This window comes from Hypomesus nipponensis, chromosome 15 (genome assembly GCF_054491055.1).
Source record: "Hypomesus nipponensis isolate SF chromosome 15, ASM5449105v1, whole genome shotgun sequence".
In the NCBI taxonomy this organism is placed as follows: Eukaryota; Metazoa; Chordata; class Actinopteri; order Osmeriformes; family Osmeridae; genus Hypomesus; species Hypomesus nipponensis.
In genome coordinates, this window is record NC_140375.1 from 997,587 (window position 1) to 1,004,855 (window position 7,269).

Consider the following 7,269-nt stretch of genomic DNA (forward strand, 5'->3'; position numbering starts at 1 on the left):
AAAGTGCTTTTCAGCACCTGAGTAGCGTTTTTGATGCATTTACAATGTTTGGCATGTAACTTCTGGCTGAACGGTTTTCTTGATGTTTTAACTATTATAACATGTTTCGCTGGGTGTTTATACATGGTAGAGGTGTTTTGTGAAGATGTTTAGTCTTTAGAGCCCATTTTGGAGACTTTCAGTTTTTTATTGCTTTAGAGTGCTTTTCAGCTCCTGAATAGCGTTTTTGATGCATTTACAATGTTTGGCATATAACTTCTGGGTGAATGGTTTCCTTGATGTTTTAACTGTTATAACATGTTTCTCTGGGTGTTTATACATGGTAGAGGTGTTTTGTGAAGATGGTTAGCCTTTAGAGCCCATTTTGGAGACTGTAAGTTTTTTATTGCTTTAAAGTGCTTTTAAGCTCCTGAATAGCGTTTTTGATGCATTTACAATGTTTGGCATGTAACTTCTGGCTGAATGCTTTTCTTGACGTTTTAACTGTTATAACATGTTTCTGTGGGTGTTTATACATGGGAAAGTTGTTTTTTGAAGATGTTTAGCCATGAAAGCCTATTTTGGAGACTTTCAGTTTTTTATTGCTTTAAACTGCTTTTCAGCCCCTGAATAGCGTTTTTGATGCATTTATAATCTTTGGCATTTAACTTCTGGCTGAATGCTTTTCTTAAAGTGATTTTCAGCTCTTGAATAGCGTTTTCAATGCTCATACAATATTTTGCATGTCACTTCTGGCTAAATGGTTTTCATGTTCTTTTAACTGATAGAATATGTTTATGTGTCTGTTTATACATGGTAAAGGTGTTTTGTGAAGGTATTTATCCTTTAGATTCTGTTTTTGAGTCTTTCATTCCTTTACTCCTTTAAAGTGCTTTTCAGGTCTTGAATTGTATTTTACAATGTTTTCCATGTAACTTCTGGCTGAATGTTTTTTGTTGTTGATTTAACTGTTATAACATGTTTCTGTGTCTGTTTATACATGATAAACGTGTTTTGTGAAGGTGTTTAGCCCTTAGATTCTGTTTTTGAGACTTTCATTCCTTTACTGCTTTAAAGTGCTTTTCATGTCTTGAATTGTGTTTTCAATGCTCATACAATACTTTGCATATAACTTCTGGCTGAATGGTTTTCATGTTGTTTTAACTGATAGAACATGTTTCTGGGGCTGTTTATACATGGTAAAGGTGTTTTGTGAAGGTATTTAGCCCATAGATTCTGTTTTTGAGACTTTCATTCCTTTACTGCTTTAAAGTGCTTTTCAGGTCTTGAATTGTGTTTTCAATGTTCATACAATATTTTGCATGTAACTTCTGGCTGAATGGTTTTCATGTTGTTTTAACTGATAGAACATGTTTCTGGGGCTGTTTATACATGGTAAAGGTGTTTTGTGAAGGTATTTAGCCATTAGATTCTCTTTTTGAGACTTTCATTCCCTTACTGCTTCAAAGTGCTTTTCAGGTCTTGAATAGTGCTTTACAATTTTTTCCTTTTAACTTCTGGCTGAAAGGTTTTCTTGTTGTTTTAACTGTAATAACATGTTTCTGTGTCTGTTTATACATGGTAAAGGTGTTTAGTGAAGGTATTGAGCCATTAGATTCCGTTTTCGAGACTTTCATTCCTTTACTGCTTCAAAGTAATTTTCAGCTCTTGAATAGCGTTTTCAATGCTCATACAATATTTTGCATGTCACTTCTGGCTGAAAGGTTTTCATGTTGTTTTAACTGATAAAACATGTTTCTGGGGCTGTTTATACATGGTAAAAGTGTTTTGTGAAGGTATTTAGCCATTAGATTCTGTTTTTGAGACTTTCATTCCTTTACTGCTCTAAAGTGCTTTTCAGGTCTTGAATTGTGTTTTACAATGTTTTCATTATAACTTCTGGCTGAATGGTTTTCTTATTGTTTTAACTGTAAATACATGTTTCTGTGGCTGTTAATACATGGGAAAGGTGTTTTCTGAAGGTTTTTAGCCAATAGATTCAGTTTTCGAGAATTTCATTCCTTTACCGCTTTAAAGTGATTTTCAGCTCTTGAATAGCGTTTTCAATGCTCATACAATATTTTGCATGTAACTTCTGGCTGAATGGTTTTCATGTTGTTTTAACTGATATAACATGTTTCTGGGGCTGTTTATACATGGTAAAGGTGTTCTGTGAAGGTATTGAGCCATTAGATTCCGTTTTTGAGACTTTAATTTCTTTACTGCATTAGAGTGCTTTTCAGGTCTTGAATTGCACTTTCAATGCTTTTACAATGTTTTGCATGTAACTTCTGGCTGAATAATTTTATTGTTGTTTTAAAGCAGTAAAGGAATGAAAGTCTCGAAAACGGAATCTAATGGCTCAATACCTTCACAAAACACCTTTACCATGTATAAACGGCCCCAGAAACATGTTATATCAGTTAAAACAACAAGAAAACCATTCAGCCAGAAGTTACATGCACTCAAAAAAATGATTCTTTAAACTAACTTAATTCAATTATGGACAGTGGTTCCACTCAAGCAAATTGCTTTTTATTAACATAAATTGAATGTTTTGAATCAATGTAAACTCCTTGTGTTGGGACAACACAGCTGAATGGGGTAGAATCTACGTGAAATAGTAATCTCGAACCAAATCAATGGAATTGCTTACCTGTAACTTAAATCGGTTAAGTTAAGTGAACATGCAGTAGTTTATTTAAAACTGTCCAAATAGGTTTTGTTCAACGAACACAGGATTTGTTTCAAATAACTCATTTAAATTAAGGACAGTGGTTCCATCCTATTATTTCTTGTTACTTTAACTCAATAGTATCTATTTAAAGTTACTCCTTTCAAAGCAGCATTGCTTGTAGAGTCATAAAAAGACAACATATGTAACACATTATCAAACTGTATTTGTTAAACAGTTGCAATAAACAGTTTTAAACAGCCTGCTCAGTCCTTACATCCAAGTCTTTAAACTTGTGCAAATATTACAGATATATAAATATATAATCAGCAAAAATTACTTTTACACATTTTTCAAAAAAAGTCAAAATACTTCTGCAAAACTCTATAACTGGGTAAAAGAAATACAAGATTATTTTTTTTTTAATACAAATTTACACAATGCAATAATGATAAAAACTAAAATAATCCTCCATGCAACCAAAGGCAATGTGTCTAAATTATCAATTGACATAACTTCTCAAATGTACTAGACATATTTCACAGAAAATAACAGATGCATGAGCACCAAATAGGCAGTTTGCAACTAAGTTCAACAATTTTGAACAGTGATAAAACAACAAGGTCACCATGCTGGTGCGCAGCGTGGGTCTGGTGCTGAGATGGTGTACTGCAAGGGATGATAACTACTGGGGGGTTTGGGGTTTGTTTGTTGGGGAGACACCTACATCTACTGTCTTTCCCTCCCCTCCCCTCCCCTCCCCTGCAACCTGTGTAACCTGCAATAGAAAATCAAAATATAGCTTTTTTTTTTTTCATTTTGGAATTCTAGGAACAGTCCTTAGACTCCTTACTCAAACACATCAGAGATTAGCTTGGTCTTCAGTGTTTGCACTTTATTGGACAACTTGTTGCCATCTAGCTCCAGAATGATTTTTTGAAGGACTTCGAATGTGTACCTGAGCTCAGAAGGGTAGCTCAGGTTCAGTCCAGCAACATGGCTGTTGCTTATGGGACACTGATGAGGTCCTGAAGAACCTTTTGACCCTCTAACACCACTCCAAGATCTGCTGGGCTGTCTTCCATGTCTGCACCTTCAAGTCTTATGACATAAATTCCCATCAGTCTTCTGGATCGCCTCCTCAGTGCTGGCAACGACTGTATCCTAGAGGGGATATTTTTTAAAGAATACAGTACTCATGTGTATTAGCTTCAACAAAACATTTAGAATCCTTAAAAATACAGCAACATTTTTAAAAGCACATACTCACCATATACTCCCCAATCAGACTGCTAGGGTCTTCGTTCAGGTATGCACAGAGAGATTTGATTATGCATGCTCTCTTCACTTCAATGTCATCAGTCTAAAGATGCAAATAGCTGCATTCATCTATTATTACTTTGCCTGATTATTTCCTTAAGGGTAATACAGGCAAGCAGTCAATATGTACTTCTAACAAACATTAGCCGCTTTGCCAATGTTGCCAAGCATTATTAAACCTTATATAAATCCTATCCATACCAGCTGGGCAAGATCAGGACAGAATGGAACAGTTAAACAAAGAGAATGGTTTGGTCCAATAGTGGAAAAGCAAATCTCTTTCAATACGATAAACAAAATGTTATATGTAACATCTGTCAGGTTACAGTGATACTTTGTATTTATTGTATCATGGTAATAAACCTTATCTTATCTTATTAAAGCTGTGGGTTGTTTTTATACAAGGTTTTGTTGAGTGCAGTTTTTCATACCCGTGTAGTGGGCACCAAGAAGTTTTTAAGTCTTTGTCCAAGGACTCCTCCTCGGTTTGCAAACATCTTCATCAGTTTTCCAGAGTATCCTTCCAGCTTGGAAAAGAATGTTGACACCAATGGGATAGTCGTAATTCTCTCAAATTCTGCACAAACCTACAAACACATGACAATGTATTTGTTACAACACCCAATATAGTCTAACAGCAAACAATAATTTAAATGAAACCTTACCTCTTCTGTTCTGAAAAGAGCAGGCCACCTGGTTTTGAAGGCTGCAATAAATGGCTCCTTGATCACCTTGTGTCTCCTAATTGAAAAACTCTTGTCCATCAGCATTCTAACATTTTTCTCATTGTTCTTTTTTACTTCATTCAGAAGTGTTTTTCTGACTGCCTCAAGAGTTTCTTCCGTTTCTCCTTGTGGATGGGGAGGGCAGTAATTCACCTCTGCTTTGCGTGTTTTTTTTTACATTGTATGCAGGACTGGATATACCACCTGGCTTGTGCTTGACTGAATTTATAGCAACTTCTTTGCAGCCAAGATTTCTCAATTTTGTTCTATAGTTGCGAAGTTTATACTTTAAACTGGCTTTCCATCCACTGTATCCAGTTATAGAACCTCTCTCAAGCAAGGATGCTTTTGAACGAGTGCTGCAGCTACCTGATCATATTCTGCATCAGAAGGGTAGACTTTGTACTTATCAATTTCTTCGGCAAGTCCATCTAAAATTTAGATTTTCAGTTACGGGTCAGGACTGAGAAAAGTGCCCTGTGTTTTGAAAGCTGCATTACATTGTTCCAGTTTGAGCTCTGAGTCATATGTGAAACGAGGCACAGTGTAAACAGCAGGCCATGCAGATGACTTCATGCTTGAGGACGACTCAGGAGAAAAACTGGTTGAAGATTGAGAGTGTGTTGAAGTAGATGGAGTTGAAAGTATAAGTGTGTCACAGGATGAGATTGACAGAGCTGGTGAGGAGCACACACTTCCACTTTGAGAGCACCTTTACCATGTACAAACAGCCACAGAAACATGTTATAACAGTTAAAACAACAAAGAAACCATTCAGCCAGAGGTAACATGCAAAACATTGTAAAACACAATTTAAGACCTAAAAAGCACTTTAAAGCTGTAAAGGAATGAAAGTCTCAAAAACGGAATCTAATGACTCAATACCTTCACAAACACCTTTACCATGTATAAACAGCCCCAGAAACATGTTATATCTGTTAAAACAACAAGAGAACCATTCAGCAAGAAGTTATATGCAAAACAATGTAAAACACTAAGACCTGAAAAACACTTTAAAGCACTAAAGGAATGAAAGTCTCAAAAACAAAATCTAATGACTCAATACCTTCACAAAACACCTTTACCCTGTATAAACAGCCCCAGAAAAAATTTATATCAGTTAAAACAACAAGAAAACCATTCAGCCAGAAGTTACATGGAAAACATTGTAAAACATTATTCAAGACCTGAAAAGCACTTTAAAGCAGTAAATGAATGAAAGTCTCAAAAACATAGTCTAATGGCTAAATACCTTCACAAAACACCTTTACCACGTATAAACAGCCACAGAAACATGTTATAACAGTTAAAACAACAGGAAAACCATTCAGCCAGAAGTTACATGCAAAACATTGTATGAGCTTTGAAAACGCTATTCAAGAGCTGAAAATCACTTTAAAGCAGTAGAGGAATGAAAGTCTCGAAAACGGAATCTAATGGCTCAATACCTTCAAAAACACCTTTACCATGTATAAACAGCCACAGAAACATGTTATAACAGTTAAAACAACAAGAAAACCATTCAGCAAGAAGTTACATGCAAAACATTGTAAAACACTCTTTAAGACCTGAAAAACACTTTAAAGCACTAAAGGAATGAAAGTCTCAGAAACAAAATCTAATGACTCAATACCTTCACAAAACACCTTTACCATGTATAAACAGCCCCAGAAAATGTTATATCAGTTAAAACAACAACAAAACCATTCAGCCAGAAGTTACATGGAAAACATTATAAAACATTATTCAAGACCTGAAAAGCACTTTAAAGCAGTAAAGGAATGAAAGTCTCAAAAACAGAATCTAATGGCTAAATACCTTCACAAAACACCTTTACCATGTATAAACAGCCACAGAAACATTTTATAACTGTTAAAACAACAGGAAAACCATTCAGCCAGAAGTTACATGCAAAACATTGTATGAGCATTGAAAACTCAATTTAACAGCTGAAAATCACTTTAAAGCAGTAAAGGAATGAAAGTCTCGAAAACGGAATCTAATGGCTCAATACCTTCACAAAACACCTTTACCATGTATAAACAGCCACAGAAACATGTTATAACAGTTAAAACAACAAGAAAACCATTCAGCCAGAAGTTACATGCAAAACATTGTAAAACACTATTCAAGACCTGAAAAGCACTTAAAGCAGTTATGGAATTTTCCGGCCACAGGAAATACTGCTAATATTTTTACCCAGTAACTGAAATCTGTCATTTCCAGCACTGAGAATAGCTCACTCGCATAAATTGGTGTCCTGGAATCGTCAAAGTCAGATATTCGAATCCAGCCAAAGCTGACAATCTTGTCATGTGTCTGATTCTCTGTTTAGCAAGACTGTAAGCCACTGCAAAAGAAGCCAGGTACACCGCAGTCACTAGATGTCGAAAGTTTATTCTGGGTCATCTGACCTGCTTGGCCACCACATAGCTGCTTGTAGCTATATTTTTATATGATGTACTTGTTTTATGTTTATTTTAACCATGTACAGTGACTAAAGTGAGTCTGACGTGACAGAGTTTTTCCATCGCCGCTCCCTCCCTTTGGAACTCACTCCCCAAACCCCTC

General features: G+C 35.6%; 1 pseudogene; it reads right to left on the reverse strand.

The window, feature by feature from the left end:
• Positions 1 to 3,502: 3,502 nt before the first annotated feature.
• On the reverse strand, positions 3,503 to 5,274 carry LOC146256945 (uncharacterized; annotated as a pseudogene).
• Positions 5,275 to 7,269: the final 1,995 nt, after the last annotated feature.